The following is a 17,678-nucleotide window of genomic DNA, read 5'->3' on the forward strand; positions in this document are numbered from 1 at the left end:
CTTAGAAGAGGAGGGGTAGGGGGGTGGGGGTGGGCTGCAGATTCCTTGAGACATACAATACTTTTTTTAGGTGGGAGGAGGCGTGTGAGGCAGCCTGGATGTCTTGCGAGGGTCTACTCGCTGATTCGTCTCCCCCTAAACATTTGGCTTTTCTAGGTCTTTATATGGGATGAGGGGAACAAGGCTTGCTGATGTTCATGCCGGTGAAGCCACTTCACGTGCACAGAGGATGAAGATGACGGAGCATCTCTTTCAGTATACTCTGAGTATATCCTAACTGGATTGTTTGAATGAGATTCTTTTTTTTTGTTGTTGTTTTTTTTGTTGCTCACCCGAACGTGATCTTTTGTTCACTCATATTTCTGATTCCGCAGTCATTCCTCCCTCTGACTTTTGGACCACAAGCAGCTGCAGCAGGCTTTTAAAAACATAGCGTTTGGGTGGGTGGCGCCGCCTGGGAGGGGAGTTTCATTCAATGGCTGTCTGAGAAAATGGTGGAACTGAGCCCACCCTGGGGACGTTTGGTCACCGTGCGACGATTAGGAGTTCATCTGATCGACAGGAAATCCTCGCTGTAATCTGGTGATGTGTTGTGTGTTCGACTCAAGTGGACACACCGCAGTTCGCCACTGAGGCTTTTTTTAACATTAGCCACAACGTCTGGGCATCCGCGCTATTGAGGTCCAGTGCAAGAAAGGATGTATTATCAAAGATTATAATTCTCGCTTTTGAGTGACACCGAGGTATTAGTTTTACAGTGTCGATCATTGTGGTGATAGGTCACTGAGATGGCCATCCATCCATCTTTTATACTGTTTATCGTCATTAGGGTGGTGGGTGTACAGGGGCATAGTCCCTCTGATTTTGGGTGAGAGGTGGGTACACCCTGAACTGGTTGCCAGCCACTCACAGGGGACATGTAAACAAAAAACTTTTCACACTCACATCCACGCACAATTTAGACGGATGCTTTTGAAATGTGGGAGGAGTTTGGAGTTCCTGTAGAAAAATCATGCAAGCAGCGGATGAGCAAAGGTCAGAGCATAGATTCAAACCTCCGATCGCAGAACTGTGAGCTCGATGCGCAAACTACTAGTACACCGCGCTTAGATGTGTGCATAACATTTCGTCCGGACCTTACTTTTTTTATTCGGTCTTCTTCCACCAATATACTCACTCTCTCGCCTCTGAACATGTCCAAACCATCGAAGTCTGCTCTCTCAAATCTTGTCTCCAAAACATCCAACTTTGGCGGTCCCTCCAATGAGCTCATTTCTAATCCTATCCAACCTGTTCACACCAAGCGAGAACCTCAGCATCTCCATTTCTGCTACCTCCAGTTCTGCTTCCTGTTGTTCCTGTTCCTTCTGTGCCGCCATCTCTAATCCGTACATCATGGCCGGCCTGACCACTGTTTGATAAACGTTGCCCTTCATCCTAGAGTAGGTCCTGAAATTTGCTGGACAGCAATTTTCAGGTCTCTCCAGAGATGCTCAATTGGGCTTAAGTCAGGGCTCTGACTGGGCCAATCACAAAGTTGTTCTGAAGGCACTCTTTTGTTATTTTAGTTGTGTGCTTAGAGTCATTGTCTTGTTGGAAGATCAACAATCAGCGCTGTCTGAGGTCCTTAGCACTCTGGAGAATGTTTTCATCCAGAATATCTCTGATCTTGGCTGCATTCATATTTCCTTTGATTGCAACCAGTTGTCCTGTCCATGCTATTGAAAAGCACCCCCGCAGCCCGATTCTGCCACCACCAGGCTTTATTGTTTGGACTGTATTGAACAGGTCGTGAGCAGTCCCTGATTTTTTGCCACACATACTGCTTAGAATTAAAGCCAAAAAGTACATTTTGGTCTCATGAGAGTAGGGAATCTTATTTCTCACCATCCTGGAGTCATTCAGGTGTTTTCAGCAAACAACCTGCGGCTTGCACTGAGGAGGGGCTTCCATCGGACCACTCTCCCATAAAGCCAAAACTGGTGGAGGGCTCCTGTGATGGTTGATTTTTCTAGAACTTTCTTCCAACTCTCGACTACATCTCTAGAGCTCACCCACAGCGATCTTTGGGTTCTTATTTACCTCTCTAACCAAAGGTCTTCTCCTCCAATTGACCCCTCCGTGGATATTGCGCAATCCGCGTCACTGACCAATCAGAGGCCAGAGATCTGCATAAACCAAAGCCCGTTTTTGCTCCCGCCATTTTCTCAGACAACATTGCATGGTCCAGTATAGGTTTAGTTAGAGTTTTATCGCGTATTTGGGTTATTTAACAAAAAATATGGTTAAGAGGTGTAGTCACGGACTTTGTAATAGTGACGACAGGTATCCTGAAAGGCTAGTTGGTGGAGTTCGATTCGTACCCTTTCCAAGACCGAAGACCCAGTACGAAAAATGCCTTCGATGGATCAAACTTTGTGGAAGACCGCATCATCAACTAAATCCATCGAATATCAACCGGAACAGATATGTTTGCACGAAGGTATGCCCTATATTTGATTTTCAATACATGTCTCGTATAAATGAATTCGAAGTTCTTCGCTAGCATAACACCGCTGCGTGTGAACGATTGACACACTTATTCTTTGTTAAGCGATATTTGGCGATGATCCGACTGCACAAACGTATTGATTTCTTGCTGGCTCGCGGCCGAAGCTTAACCAGACTGTGTTTGCACGAAGATATGCCACAAATTTGATTTTTAATACACGTCTCGTATAAATGAATGAGACGTTCTCCGCTAGCATAACATTGCTACGTGTGAACGATTGACACACTTATTCTTTGTTGAGCGATATTTAGCGATGATCGGACTGCACAAATGTATGGATTTCTTGCTGGCTCGCGACCGAAGCTTAACCAGACTGTGTTTGCACGAAAATACGCCCTAAATTTGATTTTTAATACACGTCTCGTATAAATGAATGAGACGTTCTCCGCAAGCATAACACCGCTACGTGTGAATGATTGAATGAAATCAGAGGCATGGCGTCTCTCTCAGTTAAGAATGTATTGTATTTAGAATCTATAATATATCGTTGATTTGAATGAAATCAGAAGCATGGAGTCTGTCTCAGTTCAGAATGTATTGTATTGTATATGCCATTTTTACTGTTTGTCTTACGTCAGCGCACGTGGCGTGACGTCACTTCAGGAGCCGTGGTTAAGTGCCCTGTACGCAGGGGTCAATTGCTCAGTTTGGCAGGATGCGGAGCTCCAGGAAGGGCTCTTGTCATCCGGAACGTCGTCCGTTTTAGGATTATGGAGGTCACCGTGTTCTTAGGAACCTGCAGATTTTGTCTTTTTTTTTTGTAACCTTGACCAGATCTGTGTGCCTTGCCACAGTTATGTCCCTGAGCTCTTCAGGCAGTTCCTTTGACCTCATGATTCTCATAGACAGGTGTGTGGCCTTCCTAATCAAGTCCCATCAGCGTAATCAAACACAGCTGGACTCCAACGACGGCGAACAACAACCTCAAGGATGATCAGAAGCAATGGACACCACCCGAGTTAATAAAAAGTATATCAAGAAAGGGTCTGAAGACTTATGGCTGTGTAGTATTTCAGTTTTCTCTTTTTAATAAATATGCAAACATTTCAACATTTCCATTTCTTTCCGTCAGTTTGTGGTGCTGTGTCTAAATTAATGAGGAAAACAAATGAAAGGGAAAAAAAGTGATGGGGTTTGAATACTTTCCGTACCCACTGTACATACTAGAACTTTCCACGAAAGAAGGAAAGAAAACAAAACCAAATGGACTGATGCAGTTTGCTTGGTAAGATTTCTACTCTTGTTTCTTCCAGTATTCCCACTCTGTAATTTGCAGCCATTTTGTCTGCTTATGATTAATTGAAATGTCAATGTAAAAGGAATCCATATTTTTTTTTCTTGTATTTGTGAGTCACACCATATTTCTAATTCAGTGCAGGGTCTAAAGGTTTGGAAAAACACCTTGTAAGATTATTAAAATTATTTGAAACAACTGTCTGCGATCTGGTGTAATGCGTATTAATTTGTCATTTTCCTTTTCCTATTAATTGCAATGTAAATATATTTTAGATTTGGTTTTGTCTCTAGTTTGCATTATTTCTAATTTATACTTCATAATAAACAAAACTGAACCCCTAAAAACAGATTACAATTTCTATAATGCAATAATTCTTGCATTGGGTTGAATTCAATTGAGCCTGGATATGGTAAAATTCTTTTAAAATACTGTATATCTCAATAAATGGTATTTTAAATGATTCGACAGCAAGTGTCTTATTGAAAAGCAAATCTATAGTCCCAGACGGGTGTGGACCAAGGACACACTAGTGTCTTCTAATCTTTACAAAGATACTTTGGATATTTTTAGGATCGCCTTCTCTTTCCTGCACCTGCCTTGGTCTGTAATATGGATCCAAGCCCTGGTGCCAAGTAACCAAGATCCTATGCCATTAGACATGTCTCTTAAAATAATTCTGAGTTCTTCAGGATTGGTTATTTAATTTAATTTATTTTTTTCACATTATTGTCCCGTGCCTGGAAAATGAATATTCACTCACATAATTAAAGAAACAGCTGTAAATGTTCCATAGTGAGTGAAATAATTGGAGAACTCACTATTCTCCCATCAAGAGATCCAAGCCTCACTGACGTGTGCAATCATCGAAAAACATCTTGATAATCTACAGGACGGCAAGTCATTTATATAATTGTGATTGGCATTGCTAGTAAATATGATCTAAATTTCTTCCCATGTTGGTTCACAATCACTCAAGTGGGTTAGGATCAACTTTCCAACGATCCCAAGTTATTGTCGCTTATTCCATCTTCAAACGAATCACTCTGATTCACCTCCATGGAGTCGAAGGCCAGAGTTTTGTAAGAAACTGCATTCTGTAAGTCTGTAAATATCCCAATGAGGCGGTACCATGAAGTAGCTTTATGCATACTGCACACATACAGTGCATACTTCCTAACATTTTGTCCTAATGGTGCTTAAAAGTCAAAACATGTTGAGTCCTATATGATATTTTGACGCAGTCCTGCAGATACTGTATTTCAAGGAATGACTAAAAGTTGTCTTCCTCAGGATTTATAACGTGATCGCTATCATCTCAAACAGAATTTTCCCGAAATGCACTCAAGGGAAGTTTTGCCACAGCGGGCTGGATGATCAGTGGCATTTTGGGAATGAAAATAAGATCCATTATGTTATTTCCCCCGTCGACATCTTAACGCGGTAAAAATAGCAGCGGGTCTCAATGCGCTTGTTTTGACGACCTGAGTCCCAAATCTCCCCTTGAGTTAAATGCTTCCGGGTGGACTCTTTTCCGCCAGAGTAAAGATCAACCACAGACACTTCATTAGGCACACCTGCAAAATTTAATCGCAGCCGGCATTTTATCAACAATTGTGCCTTTATAAAGATAACAATACTCTGTTTTGGGAGGATTTTTATTAGAAAAAAAAAACTTCTGGTGAGAGCTATTTTAATGCAGGTCTACATGGAAAGACTTTTGAGCATTTCTTCAATATCATCTTAAAGTCCTTGTACAAGTACATGCTTTGTGCTCACTAGTAAAATGATCCAGAACACTAGTATAGTGTTTTCCCCACGACTTCTATATGACCATTCTCCATACTAGTAGAAGCAGTAGAAGAAAAACTGTCTTTCTAGTAATATTTTTTTCCAATACTGCCTTCTACTTCTGTATGACATTTCTATACACGACCAGACCAACTACATGTTAGTATTGAGGCAAAACTTTACACTAGTTGACATGTTTCTGCTATATATATATATATATATATATATATATATATATATATATATAATATATATATATATACTACCACTAAAGGAAATGGAAAACTATATTTTTGTCACGAGTAGAAGTAGTACCTGGTTGTCAACTAATGTATAGTAATGCCTCACTAGTAACATGTAGTAATGCACCTTAGACATTTTACTAGTGTACAGACTTGCATACTGTAATAGAGGGCTGTAGTGGAAAAAAATAACGTACTCACAAGACTCTTAGTGTCATAAATGGTCTTAGAGGGGACACAGAATGTACTAGTACATGGATCTTAAACTGATATTGAATGTATGCACAAATGGTTTCCATACATACAATAGTGAAACCGGAAGACGTGGAAAAAAACACAACTAGTAAGGCATACTGGATTTGTTTTAGTACGCAGAAATATCATAAAGTGGTGGAAGGCAGCAGTGGAAATAATGTGCCTGATAAGACCTTTATTGGATCCTAAATTTGAAGTATATTGAAAATATGCTCCCATTGCCTACTCATAACACCTTTTCTTTTGGTGTACATAATACTGCTCGTACTGTACATGTAGAATGTGAATTACATGATTGTAGCCCATCGCTTGCGGTCACAAATGATTAGACGGGGTGAGGTCAGATCCGCTCACCACAAATAAACAAGTTAGTACTGGCAGAGAACAACAGCCACTTACCACCAGACAACAGTTGCATGCTCTGTACCCATCAGGCACGCGGAACCCCAAAATCCGGATCCAGATCTTCCCAGAGTTTGGAATCTGTTTTGTGACAGCTGCGTCAGACAGGTGCTGTAAGTGAGCCAAAGGCATATTCACCTCATCTTCACTTTCCCACAATGTCAGTGTTAAGAAGGGGTCAGAAAAAAAGGCCACGCCACGTATTTAAAACGATGGTGATGATCATAAACAAGGCCGTAAACATGACAGTGTGCGCGAGTCACGTCAAAATATGGCTCCAGTGGATAGCCACATGCATAGGAAGACCCCAAGTGGTGCTCAAGCAACAACACACATTTGAACGTTGGATTTTTTTCGTAGCCTTCTTCTGACGAATACCTTTAATCAATAAAACCCCTCCAATGAAGCTCTCTGTGGACCATGGCTTGTTTCAAAGATGTACTTACATTTGCCAAATTCTGCATGTTTCTACGGCGCACATTTCCCTGGCGGCAACAGTGACAACGGTAGACTTGAGAAAAGGTACGTAACGTGACATTGCATTCAGGGTTTACAACTCCCGAGAGAACGCTACTTTCCTATCGTTGCGACCACGAAAGCAGCTTAACTTCTGAAAGGTTTTGATGTTAAGATAGTGGCGCGAAAAAGAAATGCAGTTAAACTAATAGTGTCACTAGTATCCGCCTCTTTTATGTTTGGTTGTACAGTGGGTACAGAAAGTATTTCGACCCCTTTAAAATGCTCACTCTTTATGTTGCAGCCATTTGCTAAAATCCATCCATCCATCCATCCATCCATCCATCCATCCATCCATCCATCCATCCATCCATCATCCATCCATCCATCCATCCATCCATCCATCCATCCATCCATCCATCCATCCATCCATCCATCCATCCATCCATCCATCCATTTTCTTAGCCACTTATCTTCACAAGTGTCGCAGGGAGTGCTGTAGCCTATCCCAGCTGTCAACGGGCAGGAGGCTAGGTACACCCTGAACTGGTTGCCAGCCAATCGCAGGGCACATTGAGACAAACAGTCACACTCACAATCACACCTAGGGGCAATTTAGAGTGTCCAATTAATGCTGCATGTTTTTGGGAGGTGGGAAGAGAAAAGCCACGCAGGCATGGGGAGAACATGCAACCTCCACACAGGCAGGGCCGGGGATGAACCCGGGACCTCAGAACTGTGAGGGCAATGCTTTCCAGCTGAGCCACCCTTTGCTAAAATCATTTAAGTACATTTTTTTCCGCTCATGACAGAAAAAAAAAACAGAATTGCTGAACTTTATCCCGAGTTACTAAACATCACACACCCATAAGTATTCAGAAGCTTTTCTCAGTATTTAGTAGAAGCCACCTTTTGAGCTTATTATACAGCCATGATTTTTGGGGGGAGAATGATGCACATTTCTCCCGCCTGGATTTGGGGCTCATCATTGCAGATCCTTTCCAGTTCTGCCAGATTGGATGGTGAATGTCGGTGGACAGCCATTTTCATGTCTCTCCAGAGATGCTTAATTGGGTTTATGTCAGGGCTCTGGCTGGGTCTTTCAAGGACAGTCACTGAGTTGTTCTGAAGCCACTTTTTCATTACTTTGTCTTGTTTGAAGGTAAACTCTCAGCCCAGTCTGAGGTTCTAAACACTCTGGAGAAGGATTTTGTTCAGGATATCTATGTACTTCGTCAAATTCATCTTTCCTTCATTTGCAACCACTCGTCCTATTCCTGCAGCTGAAAAACACCCCCACTGCAGGATTCTGCCACCACCATGCTTCACGGTTCCTTGTGTTTGTAGGCAAGGCATGAAGCGATTACGTAAGCAAGTAAGTAGTGAATGGGGAATTTCAGAAGTTGAGCTCCGTTAATTGTGCCTTAAAATGATGCTTACACTGGAAGACCCCGTCACATTCTGAAGAATTCAGACATGACATTAAATAATATTCAGCACTTTGAGGGGATACTGAAATCTCTCGCCGGGTGAAACTCCGAGAAGCACAATCTTGGCTATCTTCCCTTTAGATGCCATCTGATGATTTGTGCAGACCTGGTCCAGATATATATACATACAGATACTCGGGAATTGGATAGAGCCACACAGGGTCATAACCATTAGGCGGTGCATAATCAGAGTGTGTGTCATAGCCCGAAGCTGTAACACAAGCCTTGCTGGGTCAGGGAGACGGTGTGGTTTAATCAAAGCGATGATCCATTTAAATAGATTGAGAGCTGTACTTGGCTGTAAGTGAGGGGGTACTGGGACCTGCTGGAGTGTCGCAACAAGGCCGCGACACACAGTACTGGGTGGTGAAGAATGGATCTATCATTAAAGATGTAACTCAAAGAGAATACTGCTCAGTGTCACAGCATGGTGGTTATGCATGGAGTACAGTATGTCGATTTATGAGTCTTGGATATGATTTTTCTTGTCATCTGGTACATGTCCATATTGTAGCTTCGCCTGAATTTTCCCATTCCAGAACTAATAAACTATTCAATTCAGTCGGTTCAACTTTATTGGAGTAAATTTGTTCAGAATCAAGCTAACATTCCAGTTTGGAGCCTTTAAGACGTTAACTTCCTTGACTCTGAAGGTCCTCTGCAGGTGTTCCATTGAAGATGGTGAGCATCTGCCAAGTTTTTTTTTTTTTTAACACGGTACAAGTGAAATGCCGTTAAATGAGACGATCTGTCATGCCTCACACTGTTCAGAGGATTTTTTTTTTTTTTTGCTCTTCAGAGGATTTCTTTTCCAGTTTTGGTTTTATGTTCACGCTCTATTTGAAGCATCGTGCCAAGACAATGTAAAGGCTCACTGACAGAAATAGGAATGCATACGGCCACACTCGGACTTCATTTCGGAACCTTTTGGTACAATTTACGCTGATGTAACATTAATGATGGGACCCAATGTAACAATGTCTACCTTTTCTAGGGTTCAAAAAAGGGACAGATACCGTTTAAAAAAAACTTAGGTAATCAACTGTAGATGGGACGAGTTTTATGTTACAGTGGAGACTTTTAATAGGGAGAAGGCCTCTTTATTTGCCTTTAACACATCCTTCCATTGTATATAGCACTGAGCACTTGTACACATTTAGGTCACAGGTGAGCTGGAAGCTTTTCAAGATAACTTTGGGAGGTGGGGCTCAGACACTGGTTGCCAGCTAATCACACGGCACATTGAGACAAACAAAAATTTGAACTGATATTCATTAACAACTACCTCTGAACAACTATCTTGACTATTTGGAGTCTTCAGTGAACATATAATGCATCTTTTTGGAATGCTGGAGGAAGCTGCAGTACTCAAAGAAAACCCACCAAGGCTTATACGAACAGTACATTGAACATGTAAACTCCACAAGCCCGGGCCTGAACCCGGAACGAAGATTCTAAACCTCTCAACTAACTGTTACACAACTTATGGTGTGATGCATTTTTTTTAAATTATATTCACATGTATTATTGTATTTAAATAATATTGGAAATGCACATACATATACATCCATCCATTTTCTTTGCCGCTTATTCTCACAAGGGTCACGGGGAGTGCTGGAGCCTATCCCAGCTGTCAACGGGCAGGAGGCGGGGTACACCCTGAACTGTTGCCAGCCAATCGCAGGGCACATTGAGACAAACATCCACACTCACAATCACACCTAGGGGCAATTTAGAGTGTCCAAGTAATGGTGCATGTTTTTGGGATGTGGGAGGAAATTGGAGTGCCTGGAGAAAACCCACGCAGGCACGGGGAGAACATGCAAACTTCACACAGGTCAACTGTGAGGCCAACGCTTTACCAGCTGCTCCACCGTCTCACCCTGTCAACCAGATATTAAAACATAAATAATATTGTAGTCCACTGTTTCTCTTTCGGCGGCACGGTGGATCAGCTGGAAAGTGTTGGTCTCACAGTTCTGAGGACTGGGGTTGAAATCCCGGCCCCGCCAGTGTGGAGTTTGCACGTTCTCCCCGTCCCTGCGTGGGTTTTCGCTGGGCATTCTGGTTTCCTCCCAGATACCCCAAGCATGCATTAATTGGAAATTGTCCCTAGGTGTGATTGTGAGTGCGACCGTTGTCTGTCTCCATGTGCCCTGAAATTGGCTGACAACCAGTGCAGGTTGTACCCTGCCTCCTGCCCGATGATAGCTGCGATAGACACCATCATTACCGTGACCCTTGTGAGGATAGGCGGCTAAGAAAATTATGATTAACCCCACACGAGCTTCAGATGTTTCAGTAAGCTTTTCCTGCCATTTTTGTAGACTTGTCTTAAAGCACAAGACATAGTCCGGAGAGAGCTTCGACAGCATCAGAGGGATCTCATTGCTAAAATGTATCAGTCGGGAGAAGGTTATAAAAGAATTTCTGAAGTATCAAATACAATGAAACACTTTGAAGACAGTCATCATCAAGGGGAGAAAATATGGAACAGCTGCGACATTACCGAGAACTGAAGTTCTTCCAAAATTGATGATAAGACTTGAAGAAAACTAGCCAAGTAGGCTTCCAAGAGGCCGACAGCAACGTTGAAGGAGCTTCAGGAATTCCTGGCAAGTATTGGCTGTTCAGTACATGTGGCAACAATTTCCCATCTTCTTCATATCTCTGTGCTGTGGGGTCGGGTGGAAGGACAAAAGCCTTACCTTACAAAGAAAAACAACAACAAGAAAAGAGAAAAGGCCCATACAACAAGGGTTTGGGTTTAGAAAATGTGTTCTGGTCTGGTAAAACCAAGGTAAAACTCATTGGTAATGATTCCGAAAGACTGCAACTAGGGGGTTCAGTCAAGGGGGAGGGAATTATGAACAGTTCCAAACACCAAAAAATCCAATCTTTTTTTTCTCACCCAGTTAAATTATTGAGGCAGTTAATCATAGAGCCAATTCAAATGGAAAATGACATTTCTATTAAAGGTCACATTGCTGATGGTTTTGAAATAATTGTTGATCTTGGTCTGATCAAGTATTTGTAAACATTTTAAATTCAGCATATGTTTTTACGCTGGAACGGTTCAAAACCAAGATAATTGACAAGACATGATCTGCTTGAAGTAAAACAAAACATTTTCTTTTTATTTGAGAATGTGTGGATTTAAATGAGGAGGTTGGTTAAAAGAAAAAACTACACAGTTTTGATTGTAGAGTCCAGACTTTGGAGTGGATGGTTAAAAAAAAAGAAAAAAAAAAAAGGCTGAGCATTGCAGTAACAAGACCCAAAGTGAAGCTTGCCAGTGCTCCAGACACAAAATGTGGCGAGAGGTCATCACGCTGAAATATTTGTGGCCTCTGGAGGGGCGACTCCGCCCACACTGTTTGTTTGTGTTCCTCCCCGACAGATGGGGACACACCGAGAAACAGGAATGTCGGCCATATCTGATGCTGCTCACTCGGCTTTGACCGAGAGTGCTGAAGGAAGAGGAGGAACTGGGGAGAGGGGTGGGGGGTCTCATCAGAGGGGAACTGTCATGATTCATTTAAGACTCATGCGGCACTCACGAGTCCTGGCGGAAAATTAAAGTCTAGACCTGACAGAGCAGCTTAGCAAAAAAAAAAAATTCCTCTTTTAAGCATTTATTCGTATACGGCGTCGAGAGAGAGGTGAAAATACGGATTAAGGTGTTTGTAACTGATTAGTAACTCTTCGAAGATTTCAGATTTGTTCATGTAGACAAAAGCAGAATTTTGAAATTGCTCTCAAAGCAGATGTTTTTGAAAATGACAAATATATGATAATGTGGAAGTGCAAAAAGTGGTTAGCACATCTGCCTCACAGCTCTCAGGACCTGGATTTGTGTAGTTCGCATGTTCTCCCCGTGCCTGGGTGGGTTTTCCCCGGGTATTTCAGTTTCCTCCCACATCCCAAAAACATGCATGGTAGGTTAATGGAAGATTCTAGATTGCCCCCAGATGTGATTGTGAGTGCGGCTGTTTGTCTCTATGTGCCCTGCGATTGGCTGGCGACCAGTTCAGGGTGTAGGAAGCAAGACCACAACCCTAACTGTCAAGTGCAAAAATAATAGTAAACCTTCAAAACAATGAATCGTGTCTGTAACGCCCATGATGTAGTGGAGGCAGGACTGTGTTTCTGGTTGAGGGGTGAGTCGCTTCACATTAACACATTGTTGAAGTCTCAAATTATACGTTTTTTTTTTTTTTTTTTAAACATTTTAAACCAGTATGTTGACAAAGAATATTCAAAAGATGGTTTTGGATAAGGTCTGCTGGGTCAAGCCATTGATGTGCATGCTTTTACATTTCTTTGCAAAGTAACTTCACAAACTATTGGCCCGCTATGCATAATACAGTCGGGTCTGTATAACCCATTTTTTTTTTCGTTACCACTGTTGTTGTCTTTACCTATTACGGGACTTATTAAAACTGAGTCATCTAAGTGTTGATCCGAATTTGTGTGTGGCTTAGCTGACTTAAACCATCAAACAGAAACCATCAATACATCATCAGAGTTCCTAATTATTAAATGTCTGTCGATACGGATGTTTTGCTCGTCCAGGTTTTGCTATGACCAACAAATTACATAATGCAAAAATGATAATGATAATCGAGAATGAATTTCAAATGTGATTGGCTCGTTGCTAATATCGTTTAAATACATCGACCACAGTTGTGATTATGGAAGATTAAATTTGACAAAACAACAACAACAACAAAAAACACTACACACGCTGGAAGCAGTGCGGCCAAAGTAACACAATAAAATGAAGAGATTAGACTGTTGGGAATAAATTAATACACGCTCGTTCAAGAAATGTCACAAGTTAAGTTGTAAGTGTAAGTCTGACTGTCTGTCTCGCACTGCCCCACCCCTTTAGCGTCTTTCGCGCTTGGCGAGGCCATCCCTCATCCTCTTACGCTCTCACAGGAGCAAAGCATCTCTTTTTAAATATTTGCCTTCACTCATTTACTTCTGGTGTCACGGGCCGAGAAGTTTTAGTGTTTGCGTGCTCAGGGAGACGCTTTCAGATAGAGCATGTGTCCATATATGGACTCCGTGTCTTTCTCTCACCGCCTAGAAACCAGACAGGCATCAGAGACAGACAGCGAAGTCTTGCAGGGACCCTTTGTGCGATCCAGAAGACAATCTGGGCTCAATATTTCTTTCCACGCCAGGGGGCTGTAAAATGTCTTGACGTGGACTTCAAACCAACTGGAGGATGAGGATGTTGAGGATATTTTGAAGCTACGTAAAAATTGTTCAGCGCAAGCAAGTCATCTCAAGCGGGGGTGCAAAGATCGTGAAAAATTGAGACGAATCTGAGCGTTTTCCCACCTCGTGATGAAAATCAGCAAAGGCCAAATTATTGGACGCCTCATAAAGATTATCTTGACTGATTATCCTGCATGTTGTGTATGCTGAAGGTTAATTTTCCCTATCCCATTTGCTCAGAAAATGTTAAATAAACGCAGTATTATGAAACACAGATGATTGCCACTCTGGTTTGGGAGAGGAGACTCTCGATCTGTGTGGTGTGTGCTGTCGGTCATGTGGAGTGCAACACTACATGAGCAGTAAGCACACTTGCCAATTTCATTTCCCACCATTTGTGGGTTCGCTTCTTAAACATCTGTATGTCTGTACCCCAAAACATCCTCAAAGTTCATTTTTAGTCAGTGATCCTTTATAAAAGACAAGGCCACACGAGTTACCTTCACTTTGCGTGAAGCACGGCTGTAACTTGTCGTGTAGGAAACAAAGGCGACGGAGACATTCCACCGTGGCGAGCGGACCGCGGCGGTTTGGCCACACTGAGGAACGTCCACGTCTCCCCTCCACCTGCATTCTTACAGTGAGGCCTGCCTGCAGTCACGTTTGAACGCCTGGCGTGACCGTTCAAAAGAAGAAGAAAAAAAAAATGTCAGGCCTAGACAATGTACAAATTAGTCAGCTTGGAAATGAAACAACAGATGGAACACAGCATAGAGGAATGTACAATGTCCAGTGTATATATCTCATAACAAGATCGTCAAATTACCTGGACAGCACCACCAGTGGCCTAAAGGTCACCACCGGTGCCTCACAATTCTGACGTGGGGAATTCAAATCCAGTCTCAAGCTCTTGCGCGAAATTTGCACGTTCTCCTTCCTTTCCTGTGCACGTGTGGGTTTTCTACATCTACTTTGGCTTTATTCCTCACACGTCGTAGGTTCATTGAAGGCTAAATTGTCCATAGGTGTGAATGTAAGTGGGAATGGTCATTTGTCACATAGGCCCAGTGACTGGCTGGTGAGCAGTTCAGGATGTACAGTAATTTCTTTCACCCAAAATTGAAAACTCTAAAGTGTGCCAAGGTGTTTGTCTACATGTCCCCTGCGAAACAAAAGTCCAGCCCCCCGCTCCCAAGAATCCTCTCTTGAACGTCAGCACTTGCTGCGTGTGGGCCGAATGTTTGTTCAACCTCTAAAAGTCACCTAACGAGTCCCACGCAAAGTTTCCAAATTAAGACTTAAGAAGTTTCGGATGGACTGAGTGTTGCATTTCACTGTGCTGCGATTTAAATCCCAGGAGGTCCCGCGGATCAGTTCTAATTCAGCCCCACGGGTCTTCTCTGGCCCACACACACCACACTTTCATCACTGATTTGCAAAAGAAAAAAAAAATAACTCAAATCATACGGAATCCTGTTAAGAGCTCAACATGGGTTAAATGGGTGTCAGATGAAATGGCTTAATAGATATTCCTGCTGTTACGTGTCCAAATTTAGTTGGGGAGGTTTCAGTCTCCACTCTGTCCCAATATAGACCTGCTGTCACTGCTGACGGAGAATAACTGCGGCATCCTTGCGAATATGCCGGCGAAGGAAGCCTGCCGCACACATTGCAGGGGACGGCCCGCCACCAACTCACCCCCACCACACAGCAGTGCCCCCTACTCGGTATCTGGGGGAAATTGGAAATTTTGCATGACGCTGGCATTACAGAGAAAGAAGGGTGGCAAGCCTTCCTGCAATTTGACACTCCTAAAAAAATGATATTTGATGGGGAAGACCACAGTCGCAGCACCGCCGAGGGTCATGTTGCAACAACCTCCTAAATCAAAACCTTTTCCACTGGCCTTTTACTACGCTGGAGAAAGGAGAGAAGATGCAGCACAGTATGTGACCAACACATTACTGGATGACCTAAAATAGTCATGAGCTCCAGAGCCCGGCAATAAGACGCCGCATCAGCTGATGAATATTGGGTTTATCTTGGAGTACATTGCTTCAATGGAATGTGACTTCCTTTAAACGCAATAACCTCACGCTCGGAAAGTTACGAGGTTCCTTCATGTAGAATTCCAAACAAACACAGTGCCACTGTATCTGTACTGTATCGACTTGGAACTGGAAAACACAAAAAGATCTTATTTGGGACCGTGAGCAGTTTTTGTCGCTCCTCCGTGCGCTCCACTATGTTTTGAGTGCGCAACAACTTCCTGAGCAAAACGGACTGAAAGCCAAACAGTGCTACTTGTCAGCTGGAAAATTCCTTGGCTTGCCATAGGACAAGGATCTTCACTCAAGCGTTTAGCAGGATTAAATGTGAAAAGTAAGCAGTGCGGCTGCTAATGGTTAACGCGACTGTCTTCCAGTTCTGAGGCTCAAATCTCGGCTGAGGCCTTCTTGTGCGGAGTCTGTGGCTTCTCCGACTTCCTGCCGCATTCCAAAAACATGCATGTTGGCCTCACTGGAGAAGATAAATTGTTCATAGATGGGGAATGTGAATACAAATGGGTTTTTGTCCATGTGCCCGGCGATTAGCTGGTGAAAAACAAAAACCTAATAGAAAAAAAAAAAACATTTTTGGGAACAACCACATCATTTGGAGCACGAGGGTGGGGTAGGGTGCTTGAGAACAATTTTAAGGGGGCTTCACTCCTGCTAAAATAAGTCTAGCACAGTGATTTGTAAACTTTATGGCACCAAGGCACACATTTTACAAGTGAAAAAGGGCCGCATTCATGTGCTTTAAAAATGGTCATCTTACAACAGATTGCTCTTGTTTTGGTTAGTTCTTCTTTCTGTTTGGTATTACCTTTGACAGGAAGCTGTGACGTAGCAGTTTTGATTTAACTAATTTTTCAATTTTAGTTACTCTCACTCTTTATACTTCAATTTTCCTGGACAAAAAAGTTTGGTCAACCCTGGTTTCAATCAGTTCCAGCGATTTAAGGTGACGTCTCATGGAGTCCTTCAGAAATTTTGTCAATTTTGGTTGAATTCTGGATTTCCCTACATCAGGGGTGTCAAAGTCACTTTTGTCACGGGCCACATTGTAGTTATGGTTTCCCACAGACTGCCGTTATGAATGTGAAACCATAAAAAACTTTAATCCCCTCATCATATTTACACCTGTAATTGATGAACTAGTTTTGGAATCAGAAATCAGGGAAAATGAACTTTTCTACAATTATTCAGGTTTGTAAACACAAAAACACCTGTATTATTGCTACGTTTTCACTTCTATTACAATTAAATTTTGGGACATATTTTCACAAGACTCATGGAAGTTGACACACGATTTGCTTTCCCGGTAACATAAAATCACGTGGCAGGCCAGATTTGGCCCCTGGGCCTTAAGTTTGCCAGCGGTGCCCTACATCACGGGCCTTTGAATCAAGTATTTAAAATGCCTCAAATCTTTCACCCTTCAAAAGTTACCTCAGAATAGTACATTTTTGCTGTCTTTTATCAAATTACCTAACAAGACCACCGCTAAATTGACTGCTATTTCTCTGCGGGGATTATGATGGCATCTTAAAAATGCCAGTTTCCAGTTTTGAGAGAGAGAGAGAAAGAGGTGATTAGTGCAAACACACAGCGTCACTAGCTCCTCTGCACTGTATCTGGTGCTTGGCCTTGAATGAGCGCAAACAACCAAATATGGCGTTCACGGGAATGTCTCAGGACACGATGAGACAACACCGATCATCCCCGCACGTTCCACCGTGCCTGCCATTAGGCTAGTACCCCAATATGGAGGCAGGAAAGGTCAACACAGACTCCAGATTATTCATTGGAGCCTCTTTACGTGGTTTGGTGTGAGATCATCATTGGTGCCATCAGAATGGGAATGAGCATGATTAAAAGTTTGGGCGTTGGACAAAGAATAGGACAAAAAAGTTAACATCTCATAAGTCTATATTTGGTCTGACTTCCAGTGGAAGGACTTTGATCCAAGCTCAACTCCGCGGG

The sequence above is a fragment of the Syngnathoides biaculeatus genome, chromosome 6, assembly GCF_019802595.1.
Source record: "Syngnathoides biaculeatus isolate LvHL_M chromosome 6, ASM1980259v1, whole genome shotgun sequence".
NCBI lineage: Eukaryota > Metazoa > Chordata > Actinopteri > Syngnathiformes > Syngnathidae > Syngnathoides > Syngnathoides biaculeatus.